This window comes from Lonchura striata, chromosome 3, assembly GCF_046129695.1.
Source record: "Lonchura striata isolate bLonStr1 chromosome 3, bLonStr1.mat, whole genome shotgun sequence".
Lineage (NCBI taxonomy): Eukaryota > Metazoa > Chordata > Aves > Passeriformes > Estrildidae > Lonchura > Lonchura striata.
Window position 1 is genome coordinate 75,907,948 of NC_134605.1, and position 21,357 is coordinate 75,929,304.

At 35.3% G+C, this 21,357-nt stretch overlaps 1 long non-coding RNA gene across 1 annotated transcript in view; it reads right to left on the bottom strand.

The window, feature by feature from the left end:
• Window positions 1–7,380: 7,380 nt before the first annotated feature.
• Window positions 7,381–21,357, bottom strand: part of LOC110478569 (uncharacterized) — a 103,230-nt gene continuing 89,253 nt past the window's right edge. The window contains exon 6 of the long non-coding RNA XR_013339607.1: window positions 7,381–7,607. This is a non-coding gene — a long non-coding RNA (uncharacterized LOC110478569). The remainder of the gene's footprint in view (window positions 7,608–21,357) is intronic.

Below are 21,357 nucleotides of genomic sequence, written 5' to 3' on the forward strand. Positions count from 1 at the left end.
GAAAATCACTGCCCCTCTACTCCTGACCACACTATTCTTGTCAGAAACCAGGATGCCATTGGCCTTCTTGGCCACAAGGGCACATGATGGATCATGTTAAGCTGGCTGTTGAGCAGCACCTCCAGATCCTTTCCCAATGGGCAGCTTTTCAGGCACTCTTTCCCCAGTCTGAAGCGCCTCATGGGGTTATTGTGACCCTGGCACTTGGTCTTGTTGAAACTTAGGCTGTTGGATTTGGCCCGTCAATCCATCCTGTCCAGATTCCTCCAGTAGATCAACACTCGCACACAATTGTGTTGTAGTTCCTGAGAATACACTTCATCCCCTCATCCAGATCAATAAAGATATTAAACAGGGCTGGCCCCAGTAGTGAGCCCTGGGGGATACCACTACTGACTGAATGCCAAGTGGATGCTGCATCATTCATTGAATTACAAACAAAATGTCAATAGCCTGTGTGAAATCCATAGCCCAAAGAAAGGATGGGGCCTGTGTCATTCTTGCCATGTTATACATGTTATTTTTCACATAGAATGATGAAAAGGAAGTCAATAAATAAAGGAATTCTTACCTACTCAGGAAAAAAAAAAACCTAACAAAACCCACCAAAAAAAAAAAAAAAAAAAACCAAAAACCTACCTGGAACCTGATAATGAAGAATATGCAAGAAGGCAAAGTAGCACATCACCTTTAAATGTTTTCAAACTATTCATCAGCTCAGCAACTGCTACTACAAACCAATTGTATTTGATAATCCATTTTGATAATTTATTAATTTCTATTCCATAAATTTATCATCTTAAACTATGCAAACTACTTATCTTAAGACTCCTATCAAGTGATACATATTAGATATAGGGCTGTCTTGGATTTTTTTCAGTATACCTTTAGTTGTGTCAGTATTTTTCAAGTGTGTGGAATACCTACTAATGAAGATCTCAAAAAACTTATTCTGTTCTGTGTCTAAACTAGTTAGGCAGTGGTAATAAATGTTTCCAGGTGCTAGATGTTTATTATGTGCATAACTGAAAAGTTTAAATGGACACTGGAATAGTTTTGACCTAAGCTACTGCTTTTTCAAGTATTCCCTGGATATGAACAGAGTCTGGAGATTGCAGAAACTTTTTGCCAAAGTCAGCCTGAGAAACAGATTTTAATATTATGAATGCGGATTTTACTATGTTGATTAGACTCTTTCTCAGAGAAAAAAAACTAAGTTTGTCCAATTCACTGATATAAACGTAGTCACAGGACATCAGTAGGGACCAAAATGCTTCTACTAGTGAATTCACAGATGCTTTATAGAAAACAATGCATGACTTTTCAGTGGATGCAAAATAATTAATTTTAAGCATCTTATGAAAATGCAATGGAAATACTAATAATGTGGATAATGTGGATAGAAAACAATTACAAAATGTTCACATCTGTCAATGTGAAAAAAAAAAAAAAACAACCTGATGAGGGGAAAATGATTTTTGGAAAATATGTTGCTGTTTCTTTATTCAATTAACAGCTCCTGACAGTGAATTGTCATCTCACTTGGGTGCCTAATGGACATCTCAGTTTAGAAAGCAATGCCTTTAGACACATTTTGAAAGAGTTTTCTCAGCTGGAGTGTGCTTGTGCTATTGATCCTCTGTCTAGGAAAATTCCAGAAGAGAGAAGTGGAAACCAGGTTTGTATTTCTATAAGAATCGACAAACCAAACTTTCCCATCTAAACTGCACAGTTCCAAGTATTTCTACCGAATAGGTATAGTTTATACTGACAATTTTGAAATCCATGTGATAAGACCAGAAAGTGTTTAGACTTTGCAACATCCTGTGGAGAAACACTAAGTGCTGTTAGCTGTGGCAAAATTACCTGTGTGTAAGTGCTGACTTGATATAAACAAGAAATGGCCTAAGAATCACTTGACAAAAGGAGATGGTCTGGCAGTGGCTTTCCTGCTACAGCTCAGTAAGGTGTAAAATGAGACATAGGAGCAGTTTCACTTTGCACAGCAAGATACAAAAGATAGGACAAAGAAAATAATAAATTCTCACTCTAAAAAACACTGAGGAGGAATTTTCCTGAGGTGGAGTGTAGTTACCTGGGCTGAGACCTGGAGTTTCCTGTGCCCTCTCTTCGACAAGCAGTACAAGGCTTCAAATACCAACAAAAAAATATTGACAAAGAAATGTAAAAATTTATTTTCTATGTTTACCTTTCACTGAGATCTTTATAAGTGGTCTAGTAAAAGGAAATAAATATTGTATAAATGATCAGCCTTGACCCAGCCTCTTAGGGAAGAAACCAAATCAACTTTACCTTCAGAGGTTTTATAAGTTGTGACATTCATAAGGTGATCTGAAGAGCTTGGGAAGAAGTATACATGAAAAACTGTTTCTCTTTCATCTGAAAGTGTATTTTCTGTGATTAGCTAATTAATAATTTGTTTTGAAGTAACTAATGTATATTGAGTCCCTTTGCTGATGAAACAAGAGTAACTTCCAAGGAAATCAACAGTAGTCAACCTGACTTTACAAAGTGAAAATCTTAGGAATTTTTTGTCTGATAAAATAACAGGCCTAGATTCTTAGACTTTTTGTGAGCCCTTTATAAAAGAAATAACTCGCAATTACTTTACCATGCTCTATCACCAAGTTCATTTGATTGCATGCACCCTAAATTGAATGCTATCATAGTTTTCATCTTGGGAAAGAAGACCACATGGACTGCTGATGGAATGCTGAAGTGCCCTAACTGCAAACTTGAGGAGTTATAGCTGACTATTTTACAGATAAAAAAGCCCCAAAACAACAAAACAAAACAAAAAATCTAACCAATTTTTAAAAACCAAAAAACAATTCCCCCCCAAAAAAGTAAACAAAACAAACCAAACACAAAACCAAACCCACACCAAAATAAAACAAAAAACAAAACAAAAAAACTACCATGAAAATTACTTAGTGCAAAGGTTTAATTTTGCATGCAGAAACTACTTCATGGATGTGAAACTAAACAACACATGAAAACACTCACCGTCAGTTGTGTATGAACCTCAGTTCACTAATAAGTCTACAAATTTGCTCACGGCAACAGAAAGCCACCTCTTTCCCTTCTGAGCTCTTGAAATGTGATAGCACTACCAAAGGTTTATCTGACAAAATCTGCATACACAGCAGATTTACAATAGAATTGTGAATAATTAAAAGAAGACTGAAGGATTAAGCATATATATGTAAAAAGACTAATAGCTTCAGTCCAAACCATATTCTTTAGGGCAAATGGAAATAAACCAATCTTTATTTACTTCCTAACACATTCATGACTTGGAAGTATCATCTAACTAAAAGCCTTCAAAGCGACAATATGCATCCCATGTGCAGAAGTTGTGCTCTAGCTTCACCTGGTCCAATTTTAGATGCCTAGGTCAGTTGCAAACCTGGAAAATTGACCTCAAGGCCTATTTTGTACTTAATAGGGAGACAGAAAGGATTTTCCAAAATGTGGTTCAGCCAAACTGAGGTCTGAATTTTAAAACGAGAATGAAATGCCTATTTTACTCTACCACCTATGTAGATTTATCACCACCAACAATCAGTGAAACCTACAAAATCATACACAGATACCTTGAATGCTTCAAGTGAAGTAAGATGAATATCTCAAGAAAATGTGTGTTAGCAAAATGTGAATAGATAAAAATTATATGGTAGAAGACTGTATGACTCTTTTTGAGTTTGCATGCAGATTTGATGTGTGTCAGGAAACTGACATTAAAGTGCAGTTGTCTTCCTTGCTTGATATTTCTGCCTGGAGTGACATTCATAGCTGTTGAGCTGCCACCTAGGTCACAGAGTATACATAAAGATCATGTACCAGACTTAAAATTTAAAAAAAAATAATTATGTAGGATTGAAATGATGACCCTATTCGGATGTTGGTTAGAACATCAGAAGCATTTTGAGATGTTCTGGAACTGCTTTGCTTGTTTCTACCAAGATACAGCCAGGGCTCCCTTCCTTGCTGTGCCCCATGGATGAAGTCTGAAACAGAGGACAGCTATTAGCTGCCCATAGAGTCTCATAGCTGGTCCTTTGTGTGCCTCTGTCAACATAAGAAACATTGCAGAGACAACCAGCCTCTGTTCCAGTTATTACTGTTCGTCCTAGACCTTAAAATGAAATATTTTTGACTTGATTGATATCAGAAAGTTGTGAGCATTTAAATGCCTTGTCAAAACTTGTATTCCTTGCTTTATGCTATCTTTACATTCAGTTGAGGATAAATGATTTTTACAGTGTCCTGGCTTGTCTTGTACTTGATTTTGTCATGTTGACAGCATGAAGTTTTTTTGAAGCAAACACACAATGAGCTGTGTCTTGTTGTATATGTCTGATGTTAAAAAGCAAAGTCAGACAAAGTATAGCCTTTGAACGGGCATCGACTGCTGAGCTGCTAGTAAGTACTGACAAGTCAGCCTTGTTGGAAAGTTTTGCAGGACAGTATGTATCAGTGAGGGAGGAGGATATAAACACCTACAACTTTGCTACCAGGAGAGATTCACAAGAGATACAAATCAGCATAAATTTACTTAGACAGCAGTATCTTCCAATTACAGTATGACATTCAAAAACATCAATGCAATGCAGTGTTTAAAAATGTACATGTATCTGTGTTTAATACCGAAGAGATGTCTGTATAGTTCAAAAGTAAAATCATGCCTTTTATATGTCTTTAATCAGAGACATTTTTTGAGAAAAAAATTTATAGCATAGAAAGGGTAATCTTGTCTTCTGTTTTTGCCCTATAACTCCTAGGAGCATGGAATATGATAATCAAAGAGTCTATATGAAATGTCATTCATGTACAATGGTTCAATTGTTATTTAAATTATCTTTTCAGAGCTACTACCCTGCTTCTGCCTATCAAGGGAACTGTGGGGAAGAAAGCTTTCTACCATAGCTGTTAATTTCACCCACATATAGGAATTTGATTGTAAAAGCTAAATCTGGATGTGATATTGTGCAAGAAGAATATATTTAATTTAGGGTGGAAGCAATACTCATTGAATAAAAATTATGAAAAAAATCAAAAATAACAAGGTTTGTGAATTTTGAACTGATAATGTTGTTTTCCACAAGCCTCCTTTGCTCACCTTTTAGACTGACACTAGAAAAGCTGTTTACTAGCCTTAATTTTTATGATGTTTGATCACAAGTGTGGTAATTCTCAAATTTTTTTCCTTTCTGAAGCATTATCAGAGCCCTTGGGAGTACTAAACTTTTTGCTTATCTCTGACAGCAATTCATCTACCAAATAAACTTCAAAACAAATTTATTCTTCTTTGAAGTACAAAACTGCAGTGTTGAGGTCATTTGCATTTACCCATTAAGCTATAGTATTTCTTTTTTTTTTTTAATCAAAATGACAACCATTAATGACAAAAAACCTATTGAGTCTTTCTCTTTCTGCCTAGCGTGAAACTTATAGAATGATAATAAGGAATCACCTCAGACAAGCACAGATGAAAATGAGTTCTGCCCACTACTGTATCTGAGCAGCTAGACATTTCCAAACTGCTTTGATGGCTCTTGCTTTCTAAAGGGCTTTATCTGAGCTTCCATATTCTCAACCACATTGAACTGTGTGTTATTAAAAAGTAGTTAAAGTTCTCTTTCTAAAGTGATTAATCTCACCCCAGATAATCTCCTCATCCACACTCTGCTTCTAAGGCATAACAGAAGCTATTTTTCATTGGATTTCAGTTGATTAGATAGTCTGATTTAAAGCTAGTTAAGCTGTGTTTCAATTGTGGACGGGAGATTACCTCTGAGTACTGAAATCCCATTGAATCTTCTGTGGGTGTGGGGCCACGGGGCTGTTTTCCCTTTTTTTTTTTTTTTTTTTTAATCCATTGAGCTAAAGAGGAGCCCAGTCCCAGCTGGATGTAAGAGCATATCCTTAGAAATCCTTTCCCTCAGGCTAAGGCATTTACTTATTTGCTTTCTTTTCTCCTTCTAGCTTCCCATGACACTCACAAATAAAGCTGTTCTGCTATTTGGGGGAAAGTTCCCTCCCCTCTCCTCCTCCTACTTTTTGCCGTGATTATAAGTTCAGAGCCAAAAATGTTGGGAACAGAAAACCCACACAAATAATTAACATTTGTCAACAAGAACCACTATGCTGCCGTGTGCAAAGTAAAATTGCATTTGCTGCTGAAGAAATCAAGTATGTCCTGAGGAAGGGTGAAATTAATGATGTTTCAAAAGTGACTGAAATACTGAAATTTTTTTTTTTAGTGAATAAATAAAATAATACTAATAAGCTAATTGTATAAACAGGTGATATGGATATATGTTGAAATATTTTCAGTTATGATGAGAAGCAGGTTAGGGAATAATGGAGGGAAGTAAAAGTATATAATTCAGAAAATATTACTATTTTGCATTATACTGTGTTAGCATATATTACCTCAAATCTGTATTGCATCACTGCTTCAAATATCAGAAATTAAGAGAGATTGAAAGGTTTGTGAACTTGAAAGTCTTTGAAAGGTTAGTGAAACTATTTATAAATACAAAAGGAAATTTGAGACAATTAGCACATGATCTTTTTATATATTCGGCACAGCAGCCTTGAGCTGGGTAGATAGTACTTTGAACCATGCAAGTATTTCTATTGACTCTAGCAAGATTATGTCTGGGTTTAAAGATGGCCATGTGTTTCATTGCTTTGCTGGACTAGAGCCATCCTGCTCGCTGTCTTGCTTTGGTTTGTCCTTGTTCTTCCTCAAATAGCAAAGCTCATAGCAAGAGAAAAAACATTACTTTCTATAGGCTAATGCACCTAGTAGGAAGAGGCAGAATAGATGCAGAAAGAACAAAGACGGAGAAGATAAATCTGATTTATTTTTTAACTAGAACTGCAAAGAAAAATGAGGACATGAAAAGCGATAGCTGCAATATATTTGGTTTGCAATACATGTTAAAATCTTTGTCAACATTAATTAAAATTGGCTTCGATAGAAACACTGTCTCATTGAAAGATAGAAAGAGGATGAAAGAGCATAAACAAAGGATAACGTCAGCAATATATCCAGATGGGAAGAAGTGTGTAGCACGATGCTGCAAGGATCTGTATTAAGTAAGGGATTAATATCTTCACTAACCCAGGAGAGAAGTAAATAGCATTAATTACATTCACAGATAAGACTAAAGAGATGCTTTGAGGACAGGGAAGTAATACAAGGAGACTTAATTATCTTACAACCAGCATCAGAAAATACCTTTATGCTCACATAATGCCTAACACAGCAGGTTACTGATCTCAACTGCAGCCCCTCAGAAGTAATGTAATAAAAAAAAGGTGAATTGTTATAGAAATGAACAAGGGTAAAACATACATTTTTTATTATGTTTAAATGTAAGAATAGGGAACAATGTTGAAAATTTCATTCCTAGACACAGCAGGCATGCCTCCTTTGTGACTGCTCCCTCCTTTCCCAGGTGCCCAGTCATAATGGCTCTGCAGATGAAGCTGAACAATAATGAGGATGATGATTCTTCTAGCATGGAGGTGGCATTGAGGTTGTCAGTCCACACCCTGTGTCAAAACGGCTTCTGCAGAGAAAAAAAATTGGTCATTTTCATAGGAGACTCGCTCCTAATGGGAAGATAAGGCCTGATATTCAGACTTTTTAGATAAGTCTGCTACCTTCCTGGAGACCAGGTTAAAGTTGTGATGAGAAATCTTTGTATCCTAGTAGAGCCCTCAGTTTGCCATCCACTACTGATTTTTCAAGCAGACATGAATTTGAAAGTCCAAGGGTAATCAGGAGGCATTTCAGGGCCTTGGGATAACTAGTTAGGGGGTCAGGGGCACAAGTGCCCTCTTCTACCCTTCCAGTATCTGTGAGTGATGTGGGAAGAGTGCCCTGACAGCCAAGAAGGCCAATGGAGCCCAGGCCTGTATCAGGAAAAGTGTAGCCATCAGGATCAGGGAAGGAATTTTTCTTTGTACCCTGATGTACCCTCTGTGGCCTGATGAGGCCACACCTCGAACCCTATGTCGTGTTTTGGGCCCCTCATATGAAGAAAGACATTGTGGTGCTGAAGCATGTCCAGAGAGGACCAATGGAGTCTGGAGCACAAGTGGCTGGCTGAGGGAAGGAGATTAAAGGGAGACTTATCACTTTCACACTTTCTACAATTACATGAAAGGAGGTTGTAGCCAGGTGGGGTTCAATCTCTTATCCCAGGTAGCAAGCAAGAGAAAAAGTGGAAATGGACTCAAGTTGCTTTTGGGGAGGTTAGTTTGGGTATTAGAAAAAAAATTGTCACAAAAAGTGTTTTCAAGCACTTAAATAGGGTGCCCAGAGGAGTGTGGGGTCACTATAACTGTAGGTGCTTAAAAGATGTGTAGATGCAGGTTAGTGGCAGATTTTCAAGTGCTGGGTAAAATCAATAATCTTAGAAGTCTTTACCAAACTAAATGATTTTACCATTCCTTGATTCTGAAAGACAGAAAAATATCACAGGCATTCTATAGAAGCAGTAAATTGGACAGTAGTAATTCTGAAAACAACTGTATGTGTAAGAGATGAAAATACATGTTTTCCATACAGTAGGGTATGAAAAAATCAACTCATTTTTAAAGCATGCTTGCAAAAAGAAACCCAAAAAACATTAAGCCTTGCAGCAGAAAATAAAAGCTGCACACCACACTGAGGTGTGTGATCGAAGTGTGACAGTCTTTGGAAAATTACACACAATTCTAAGCAAGATATTACAAAGAAGATATTATGATATAGACAGGAGAGTGCTCAAAGAAAATATACAATCTTTTCAAAGTGACTGGATGCCTCATTATATCTCTATGGTAATTTTTCTTGAATTAAAGAATTTATTGTTTTTATACATTTGTATAATTACTTTGCATTAAAGCATGGTATAAGTATATGAAAACATACATATATAAAATTCTCAAGTATTTAAGATAGAGTATAAGAAGGTACAATAAAAAGTACAATTTAGATAACATTGTTTTGATTTAGAGTTTTTATTTTCAGACAAGAAAGCCATAAAATGTTGTTATAAGAAGACTCCTTCCTTTCCTACAGTTTCATTTTGGTATGTTCAGAAATTATTTATTAGGGTGATTCATTTGGTTTATATTATACATGCAATTATTTTTATATGCAATTATTTTTCATGTTAAGTGTTGCTACATTTTATTTTATGTCAGTTCCTTATTAATTTCTTGTGCTATTTCAAAAATAATTTATATGTATTATTGCTTTTAACTAAGTATTTAAAATATTTGGAAAGACGAATTTGAATTGCTTCATCATGTAGAAATGTAGGGGCAGTACAAAAATTATAAAGGCCAAGTTAGGTTTCACAATAGAAGGAAAAACCCCCAAGCTTTCCTAGAAGATCAATAGATTCCTGTGTTAAACAGGATTCAGATGAACATATCCATGTCTTAAGCACTCAAACTAAAAATTAGTAGGCCACTACAAATATCCCAATATGATAATACACAAATTTCCAGGGTGATAGGCAGCATGATTCAATAGTTTTTTTCCATGTCTAATTTGTATGACTGATGTTATTATCAATATACTCTGAGCAAGTGGGGTTAGGGGGTGTTTGAAGCATATGTGATCTATCACCTCACTCCCCTATAGACTGCTGAAGTGCTTTGCTGAACTGGGACTTGATGCTTGCAGCCTTGTGCACCTGCAGGGTAAAAGCCCTGGGAGGACAAGGATCACTTCTGAACTCAGGCAACAGCTGAATTTTTAATGAAATAACTGCTAGACTGAAGAATTTGAAATATGGATTTGTTTCATTAATATTGGGGCTGACAATAATTTTTCCTATGCTACCGTTTTATACTCCAAATTTGTCTGAATGGACTACTTTCAATAATTCTGTCAATTTCATACCATCTTCATTTTTTTAATAAAAGGAAGAAAAACAGATTGAAGGAAGACTGAAGTTCAGCTTTTTCTGAGCACCCAAAAAAGCACATTTATTTTCATTAAACATTATAATTCAGTGTTTATCATTATTATATTTTAAAATTAATTTTTTAAATTTTATTTTCATTTTATTTTATTTTAATTATTTTTATTTTTATTAGAAGAAGTTATTGAATAAAAGTGTTGTGTTTGATAGATAGTCTAAATCTTGCTATTTTATACCTACAGCCAAGAAACAGGTCAAAATATAGGTACAATTAGACTGGCAACCTGGATTCATTACAGACAGTAGTGATGGCACCTCTCTGACTCATATAACGCCTATGATCATTGTTTATGGGAGATTAGCCACTTCTGGGAACACAATAATAAAATTATTTTGCAGTGTTATAGCTCACCATATTTTCAGAGCAGCATGATGATGTTAATAAAGGTGCCCAACAATTCTCTTTGCAGAAGGTCTGTATGCTCTTGTATAGAAAAAAAGATCAGACAAGCTGCTCCAAACAGAAACAATAGTGTAGGCAGAAGGCAGGATTAGGAGACAAGACTGAAACCTAGTAAGCATGGACTTGGACAACTAGAAGTCTCTCTTTTCATAATACTTGCTTACAAAACCTATATTGCTGCTCCTAAACTCAGATGAGGGTTTTAAGAACAAAACCAAAGTCAGCTATTTTTATGTTTTCTGCCTAATATAGGGAGATACTCCAAAGTTCTATTCTACATCTAATTTCAACAATGGGGTGCAATTTCTCAGTATCACTTTATGTGGTATTAAGAATGTCCAACAGCTTCAGCTCTCTCATGGAATATTTCCAATAAAATGCAGCAATATTATGTATCAAAATGTTCTTTATTTTATGCAAAAGACAGAACCAGCTTGTCTTTGCAGAAGTGTAATTTATGATGTGAGTTACAAACACAACAGCAAACTTATTTCTATTAAACTAAATATCTGGAAAATCTGGGTCACCGAAGGTGATAATTAATTCAAGCCACTTATATGTCAACAGTCAATAAGGCAGAAAGGAGATACACTCTCTTCTAAATTACCTCAAGTTTTGGAAATATGCACTATTCAGACTTTTTTTTTTTTTTTAAGCTAGGTATTTTTATTCACAGGTTACACATTACATTTCTGAGCTGATACCAAATAAGATGTAGAAAGAGATGGCAACAGTCTGCACATTTTGCAGTTGAATTACCTGGACCTCATATGAGCTTTTCTTTAGCACTAAGGAAACATTTTAAGGAGGTAAAACTGAGCTTCAAAGAGACCTTAGAACATTAGACCCCAGTAAAATTATTTTTAATGAATTCTCCAAAAACTGTGCTTTGCAAATTCTTATGTAGATGATTGTCCTCCTTCTTCAACACTGATTTAGATCAAGCCTTCTCTTGTCTCTGCAGATTGTTTGTTTTTAGATGTCTTTTTTCAATAGCACTAAAATAAATTGCTAGTGTGACATTTATATCTCTCCTACTGCTTTAATCTCCCTGTTACTCTCTTGAAATAGAACAAGGAAGGGGGAAGGTGCCTTCAAATTAATGTGTTTTTCAATGCTCCTTTTTATAATGTTTATTGGGCTGTAAACTTTGTATTAAGAATGATTTTTTTTTCTACCTGATGATAATTTCAATATATTTTTTATCTTTTGGCCTAATTTTTGCAGTGAATTTACTGCTCATGAAAATTCCTGAGTTAATCACTTAGAGACTTGAGTTACACTGATTCACTCATAGGCTCCAGCAAGCTGTAGTGTAGAATAAAATATTCAAGTCATTAGCCTTTTCCATCCCCTTTAATTGATTCCTCTCGAAAGATAATACGGATTAAGATTATCCAGTGTTTTTGCAGCAATTGTGATTGTGGAAACCATTCGCAATGGAAGCTCTCTCAAAAGGAGAATTCCAATGGAATGAGGCTCTGAGGGAACCAGGAAAGAGAGGGATACATGTTACAGTCCTGCCACCAAAAATTACTTACACACAGTCCCGGACTGTTCTGTACCTCCTTGTGTCTATCAATTTCCTCCATGGAAACAAAGGGATAAGAGAGAGAGAAGAAAGGGCAAAAGAAAGGTAAACTAACTGATTGAGCAGTAGATTTCTAGGAAGCTTAGGAAGGGCTCACACTGATAAGTGACATGACATCAAGATCTACTGTGATATATTAAAAATCTCTCCCACAGGCTTTCCTCTCAACAGTGGTGTAACTGTGAAAGGTGGCCAATAATTTAAAGTAGACAGTCCCCTCTATCTTGGGAGATTGTATTTTTCTGGTACGATACCAGCCCCTGAAAATGCAGTGAGACTTTCAGAGGGAAAGGGATCAGGTCAGCACAGAGGTGGGTATGAGTCTTGGCCCATTACACCTGCTATACCCCCACCATTTTTTACCTCTATGGTCCAAATCAAAGGCAAATCCTTTGAGATTTTTTTGTTTGTTTTTGCAGCTATGCAGCTATTTTATCCTTTCTTATGCAGGAGGGAAAATGGAGGACAAAGTACTTCTTCAAGTGCTATTTTGTGTCAGCGTTTCCATGTACTTTAACTAGTAGAAGAAACAATAGAACCTCCAAAATTAAATAGATTACCTAATAATAGAATATATATTTTGGTAATCTAACCCTTCATTCAAAGTTGTATATTAAGATTACAGGGTGAATCCTCTTTGTCAGATGTAGGAAAACACTGAGGAGTTTTCTCTTTTCACTGCAAAAGTTGTTCAATTGTTAACAAAGAACTGTTAATGAATAATAAATCAAGGCCCATAGTTACTCAGATAGCCAAAGTATGGTTTTGTGTATGAGAATATCTTTCACTGAAACTGTTTTTTAATGAGAAAACATTCTCAAAGCTTCACTGTAGAGTAATACATTAAAATTCACTTCCACACAGTAAAATATTAATAAGTTATACATCGTATTTTATAGTTTCATGATAGTTATTATAGGTACACATTTTAAAATTTTATTTTAGTTTTTCATATGCTTAGCCCCATTCATATTATAGATGTCAAAATATGATTAAGAGAGGCATTTTCCCCCAAACATTTTCATGCTGAGCACAGCAGTTAAAGTAATTGCTTCTCTCTCTGAGAAGAAACATGTGGGTTCTTAAATTCTAAAGTAATAGACACCTTCTTCAGACTGAAATAATATGGCTTTCCTCAGGAGGGAAAATTGCTGTGCCATGGAGAAGGTTAATCTCCTCTGAAAGCTGTTCCAGTTTGGAATTCTGACAGTTTTCATGGATAAAATTCTCCTTGAGAATCTATATAGGACAGGGAAGAGATGACAGTGTGCAGAATAATGCCCTTCACCTTTCAGCAATGGCCCTTATGGCAAATTCTGCTGTGGTTTGCATCTCTCCCATGCAGGTGTCTCTGAGTATGTGAACATTCAAACTAATTTACACAATTGTTGATGCAGAATGTTTGGGATGTAAGTGTGTAAGGGTTTGAGTACCCATTCATGCTAAGGTTTTTGTCTTGCTAAGTTATCCCTATGACAATAAGATGCAGCTCATGAGCTGGGGTTCCAGTGACATCTTTGAAACAACTGGATTACATTCAAGTCTGGAGTGATGGAGTTTGGCACAAGTTCAGAGGTAATTTCACAGCATAGGCAGGCAACTAAACACATGCACAATTTTCCAGAGCTAGGAGTAGAACATAGAGTTAGCCTCAATTAGACCATATCCCAGGCATCTTAAAAGAGGCTATAGACTGAAACATGATCTTGCTTGAACCTTCAGCGCCAGCTTTTCCTCAGGAGATTCATGTATATATTTTTTTTCAGCAGCAACCAAACAAGAAACAAGGTCTTTTCTGGAAATGCTACTGAAAGAAACAAAAAATGATTAGAGAATATGCAGATGTAACTTGATCCCTTGCTTGAGACTGTGCTAAAGCAAATGTGTTTTAAAAAGGAACACCTTCATGAAGATTTAAGATACTTTGAATATCTTAGATGTAGCTGGATATACTCTCAGATTTTTTTTTTTTTTTAAAGAATTGGCCACTACTTAAGATGAAATTCTACATCAGCTGGATCAAAATAGGGATAAGACAAAATATAGCCATCAGACCTAATGGTCATAGTACTTACTATAAGGTGCCGATCATTTCTTTTTCCAGGCTTGTTTGAGTATTTAATTTAAACTACAAGAGGAAGTGGATACCATTATCACTGGATAAAAAGAGAGAATCCAGGCCACATGGGAGATGGAAAGCACCCTGTTTGCTTCTGCTGAGCAGCCAAATCAGTGTTCTGTAGCTCCCCTTTAGAGAGACCTTTGCTTTTCTCCACAACCTCTGTGGTTCCTGGGCTTATACATACACATTATACAACATCATAATCTTTTAAATACATTGGAGGACTGTAGACTTCTCTGAAAAAATCCAAACAAAAACAAAACAACAAAACAAACAAACAAAACTAAAAAATATAACTTCTAGTACAGCTTTAACAATTGTAATGAATGACAATGAAGTAGTATATATTGGAGAAGTTAAATGGAAAATAGAATTAATGCTAATTTCAGTGGCAGCTATATGAAAACTATATTTGGCTACAAGCCTTTTTCTAGATACTCTAACAAATTAAATTAAGCTGGCTGGCTGTATCTGCCGGAGTAGAGAATAGGGAATAGGTAATCACCTGCAGGAAAGTAGAGAGTAGGGAAAGGGAAGAAATTTAAAAAAAATAAGATTTAAGTGTAATTATTTATTTATTTGTGGTTTGTGAAAACATTTTTTAAATTGATTACCTGTTTGCACCATTATGCAGACACTATTTTGTTGCTTGTTTTGAGATATTTTTGTTATTTTTTTGGAATTGAGAACATTGTAACATTTTTCGTTACTTTAGAGGAGTTCAGCAAATTAAGTGCTATTTAATATGGGAGTGTAGTTTATGCATTTCTTGTGGTTTAAAAAATAGAGAGCAATTTGTGGCACATGCTTGCATCAGTATAAAAGAATTGAGCAAAGCAAGATTAATGCAAATTAGGCATTATTGTGCTCAGAGGCATCTACTTCTAGCAATGTTCAGTGTAATGAAGGGTGAATGTTGTGCATGATTAAACTAGTCATATACAAACAATAGCTCAAATAAACAAAGCATAAAATTAGAAGTTGATTTTCTACTCACACACTCTCCAATTCCCCCAGTAAAAACAGAAAAAATACGAAGAAATGAAGAGAACAGCAGGTAGAGACAGAACCAAGAATATGCACTTCACTACTGAAAGCAGAGTTGCTTGAAGGGAAAATGAACCCAAAACATGATTTATGGTCCAGTGATAGACGCAATAATCAAAAATGGGCTTCTATGAAATTTAGGTACAACTTGGAGCTGGTGTACCAATGCAGCATAACAACCATTAAGCAAAGAGCTGCACACAGGTCTGAGGTAGTCTTCTCAGGATTTCTTGTTGGATTTTTTGTTTGCATGTGTAAGCCAAAGCTAGTTTCTCTATGACTCCTTTACTGTAAGCAGAGAAAAATATCTCTTCCAGAGGTAAGTTCACATTAATGACCTTAGACACTCCACAGAAGTGCCTCTTTATCTCTGCTGACTACAGAAGGAACTTTTGAGGGCACTGTCAGACTACAAGTAACTTCTTCCAGTTTGGCGAAGTCAGATTAATCCCTTGGGCTCTTATATCAAGCAAAATCTGCTATGTTAATGACTAAAGAGGTATTGTGTGGTCTTGCAATGACTTCAACACATGCTGATTCTCTGTAAATAAGGATTGGTTCCAACTGGATACATAAAGAGTAGGGCCAAGGAAGAATCTCAGTATCAATATCAAATTTCTGAATTATTCAGTCACAGGGATTTAAAACCCAGAGCTTCCAACCTTTGGTTAGATTCAAACTAGGGAGTATTAGAAAAATTTTCTCTGATAACAGAACCTTGTAAGGTTGTATCTAATAGCTAAAACTTTATATGAATTCCAGTGGTATCAGTACCTTTCAAACATTGCATTTCTGTAGTCTTGTGAACTAAGTTTACAAATTTACTAAATTAGGATTTATTTTGATTAGGCTTAACAAATTCTGTTTTACTTTTGTGAATAGAAAGATTAAGAATTTCTTGATTTTTCTTCTATAATTTAAGTAACACTCATTTTCATTTGTTTCCAGGAAAAGAATCTGTTATTTAATTATGCCTAAGAAATTTTATGTAGAGCAACACCAATGTCAAATACTTATTTCTTCTGCAATTGTAGGAAAAAAAAAATCTTATTTCCTGCAGCAGCACAGACCCTTGTTATTCAATAAGCCTTTCCCTCATTCACTGAATATAAAAAGCACTGATGCTTTCTTTTGCTCCAAGTGAGAGAGGGGAGCCCTGCCCTGAAGTCCTTGTCTGATTTCACCAGTATTAAGCATTCAGATGATTTTGGACATCTTAAAGACAAAATGAGCCAAAGCCGAGCCCCGACAGTATTCTCTTTATGGAGAAGCTGCCCTCTATTTTTTGCATGAGTTGTTTATATTAATGCCCTAGTCAGGTTTAGGAGTTAATCTGAGAAACAAATCTTCCAGTTCTAATTTTTTCTGTACTTGTGCTGTCATTGTAGAGAGGTACTGGAGTGCATGAGGTGGATGCCTTTCTGATGAATCTAAATGAAAAGACACACGCCAGGGGCACATGCAGAATCCTACAGCCATTAATGGGCATTCAGACTAGAGCTAATTCTAAATATTCCCTTCTCCCCCCACCTTTTTCCCACCCTGAAACATGTACAGAATGCTCAGTGCTGTTTTACTATGGGGTTTCACTACAGGTCTTCTCTATGTACTGCACAACTAGCTTAGGTAGACATAACTTCAATCACTTGATGTTTTTTCCCTTGCTTGTCTTTTAATGATACTAATGAATTTTGAAAGATGTTTTTTCTTGGACAAATTTGTTTAGCTCCATTTTTCTCATGCTACACCCTGGGTTATATGTTCCTTCCTCTTCACACCCAGTTTTTTTAATTCTGTTTTTTACTTAACCATAAGTAAATTAAAAGAAAATAACACAATTATTTGTAAATATAATACAAATTGAAAATTCTTCCAATAAAAATTATTATGTATCTTCTTTTCCATTTAATATGTGGCTAGTTTTGAACAATATCTCACTTTGAACTCTCTTTAGATACACATGAATAAATTATCTCCAAAAAGTATTCATACAACAACTTGAGCTCCTCAAAGCCCTAACCAGTTCAAGAATTTGAATATGCATTCTAGTTTATTTTTCCATATGAATTGCAGCAAATAATCTATCTTGACCCATATTATTATCATTGTTCTAATCGTCAGGCATAGATAAAAATCCTAGGAGAAACACTTTTTCTATATTTGACAAGTAAAATTCTTTTTTTGTTTTGGACTAAATAATTATTTACTTTATCATCGCTGCACAAAACTTTATAAAATTAGAATTGCTTTTCTTTATCCATACATCAATCAATTATTTTTCATTAACTTTCAAGGAACTGAATGTATTTTCACTTAAGAAAAGCTTATTTTTCTATTCAGAGACTAAATGTACTGTTTGAAAAAGCTCACAAAGTTTTTCAAGCACTTGACTGACTTTTATGTCATATTTTCACAGACAGAAGTCTTAATTTTAAGTCAATCAAACATATAACAATATGATGTGTATCACAGTTCTAAAGGAGATTTGGTATTTCAACTGACCTACTGCTTTCGCCTGAGAAACATGGAACTCTAGTTATATATATCTTTCAGATTAAGCTCAAGAAGAAAAAACCTTAAAATAGTTAGAAGGCTGGCTGTCACGGAAAATCAGGAAAATTTTGTGGAAAGACCTGTAGTATAAGGAAAAGAACAGAGAAATTAAGGATGACATATTCCCTCAATTTCTAACTTTGAGTGATAAACAGAGTAACAAGGCTAGTATGTCTATGCTGGATATGTGCAGTGATAACTTTTGTGTCTTTTGGGAATGCAGGTTGTGTTACCTAAATATTAACAACCTGTGCATTCTGGCACTGGCAGATATAGCCAGGCTGTGTTTTTTTTTTATGAGCACAGTGCTCTAGTTTAGTCAATATGAATATTTGTATTAATTAACTCTACAGGGGATTAAGGATTAACCATATCAGTGTTATAAACTGTGGAGATCCTTGATAATAGTATTTTAGCTATTTCTTTTGGAAACAAAAAATATTTTGTTTACAGATGACACATGAGCCCATATTAATAACTGAGTGACCTCTATAATTGAAATATTCCTAAAACTAATATGGAAATATAATGGTTTTAATAGTACCAGCAGGAAAGAGAGCTGTAGTAATTTGGATTGAAATAGAGAATCTAAGTAGATTTCTTTATTAAGCCTGATGATTTCTTCTCAGACTATGACATTCTAAAGACAATGAAATAAACTGATAGATCTCTTAGTTTTAGAAAGACAATACAATGAAAATTTTCAGCATCAGAATTATAATAGAAGTCTCAAGGACAGAAAACACTAGGAATTATTGATCTTTGAAAGGTCTCATGCAGGAAATATTTTCCATACAATAGGTGTACCCAGGAGAACCAGAGTAAACTTGTTGAAATATAAAAAATTATTTTAAATTTAATACTACAAAAGAAAGGAAAAACTTTAGGCTAAATGCTCCCTTAGCAGAAGAAGTTTGAGTTCTATTCATTAAATATAATTGAGTTCAGTTCTTCTAGTTTCTAACAGCCTTTGTCCATATACATGGGAATTCCAAGCATATGACTGTTTTTCCTAAATGTGACTGTAGCCTATTTTATCTCCAGGCCTTATTTTAGAATAAGCAGAAGACCATTGTGCTTATGTTCTCCTTTCAGATAAAGCCAGAGGATTTCCCTATATCATAATTTCTCTGCACTTAATTCTGTTTGCAGCTAGATGTCTCATAATTATTATTTTTATTAGTTTTCTTTCCTTATGTCTAGTCAGTACTAGCTCAGACTGCTGATGTTGGCAGAATTAAAAATATATTTTGGAGAATATTCTTCCTTTGCTTACTGTTTATGATTCACATTTTCAAGTTGCTTGAGGCTAAGAATATTATATGAAGATCCTGGGCTTGTTTCCCTGCTTGGTTAGCCATATCAGACAGAAAAAAGAATTCTTTTTTGTCACTAGTCAGAAGAAGTGTTATACGTTCATGTATTTATCACTCCCTGCTCAGTTCCTTATTCTTTTTCCTGGACCCATCAGTCCACTGTCTCCTATGCTGTCAGAATTACAAAGAGCAGTCAGCTTCACCCTCTTACTGCAATGATGTCCTATCAAAGCCCTATCATGAATTAGATGCAGGAGATTATCCACTGCAAGATAAAGAGATCATAATGGGGTTGATGCATATGCTAAATTGTTCAGAGTGAAGAAAAGCCCCATTTATAGGGAAAAAAAAATCCCAACTTCTCAGTTTTTCTTAAGCTCAAAGAAATCTAATTTTTAGTGGAAGTACTGGGCATTGAATAAATATTCCATGTTCCCCCCCACCCCCCTTATATTTTATGCTTTATATTTTCTTTATTTTTTAAAAGGTAAAGAGCAAAAGAGTTTTTAATAAAGGTGATCTTGTTTTATTCTATAAGATACATGACTTTTTAATGTCTTTGTTTAGGGTGTTTGTCTGTGATTTACACTTTTGGATGCTAAAATTTACTAAATTCTCAGGTTTTTCAAGAAACTGTGGTAGAATCACAGAATCTGATCTGAGCTAAAGCGATGGCATCATCTTTATAAGGAAGTTGCAATTCTTTAAAAGATCATTAGTGTGAGGGAATTGCATGAGCATACGTTCTCTTAATAGTAACAACATAACTTCTACACTAGAAGCTTTATTGTCACTAAGTCTTACACTGAACAAATTAATTTCTCAGCTTCTGTATTTACCTACAAACTGGACACTCTGCAAAGCTTTCTTCTACAAAAACAGTTCTCTTTAATGAAAAAAAAATTAAATGCCTGATATGCTTGAAGCCAAATTAACATCCCTGAAATTATTAAACCTGATAATTACATTAAATCACTTTATCAAATCAGGAAGCAGCTTATTTCTACACTAAAGGTGTATTCTGGGCTTTTGCAGGAGCAGTAAGGTGGCACAGCATCCCTTATGTACCTAAAGATAAATAGAGTGTTCAAAGTAAAAGCATAACAAGCCTACACACAGAAGAAAGACAAAATTTTGCTTGTGTAACTGAATCTACGCTTAAAAGATAAAGAGGCAATGATATTAGAAACTTATCAAGTTAGGCTCACTGTTATTTGGAACTTCTGGTTGGTAGAAATCACTTAACAGGTGTAATTGAAATTTGGCATAAACCCCTGCTAATGAGCAGATATTAAGCAGCAGAAAGACAGATACTGTTGGGTTTTTGCATGTTCTAAGCTTGATTAGACTCATTTTCATCAATGGTGTACATCACTTTCTTAAATATAATGCTAGAATTAGCATTATCCAAGAAAATCAAAGTGCTGGATTTCTTATGCTTAAAACACTGTCCATTAAAGTAGCTAGTGTTAGAGTAGTTTCTTTACTCTTCCTCTGATCACCTAAAGACATGGAATCTATTTTCTCACATTGTTTTCTCTTCTAAAGAGATATAAATTAAAATATGGGATATAAATTAAAACAATCTTTTCTGTTGCAGCTGGTGCCCTGTTTTTCTACTGTGGAAGGTAGCATTTCTGCATATGTAGCTTAACTGTTTGTTGAGCTGTGATTAATTTAGGAGTATGTGTCTGAATGGATATCCATGGGTACAGAACTGGAAAAACTATAACAAACAATTTTATGGATTCTCTTTCATGTGAGAAGGTAGTGAACAGGCTGGGACCCCACTTTGTGGCAAGAGAGGAGTGTGAGGAGGAAGGAGTAGTAGAGAGAATGTGCAATGAATGGAACCATAACCCACATCCTCCTACCTTGAGCTGATGAGATGGATGAGGTAAAGAATTCAAGAGTGAAGGTGAGCCCAGAAAGAGGTGGGGTGTTTAAGGTTTTGTTTTTATTTCTTATTTTCCTGCTCTAATTTGCGTAATATATAATTTGCAAAATATATTATTTCATCATATTTTAAATTAGTTTCCCAGAGTTGAGTCTGTTTTGCCCATGATGGTAGCTGCGAGTGGTCTCTGCCTTATCTCAATGGCTTTGTTGTTTTCCCCATCTGTCCAGTGGAGGGATATGATAGACTGGCTTTGGTGGACACCTGGTATCTAGGCAGGATCAACCCACCATAAAGGGATAGAGCAATTACTGTTGGCATGAAGAAACTGTGATGGACCACTGGAACAAATTAGGCAGTGCACACACATTGCAGAATGCACTGTGGCAGGATGCTGCAGCATGGGTTC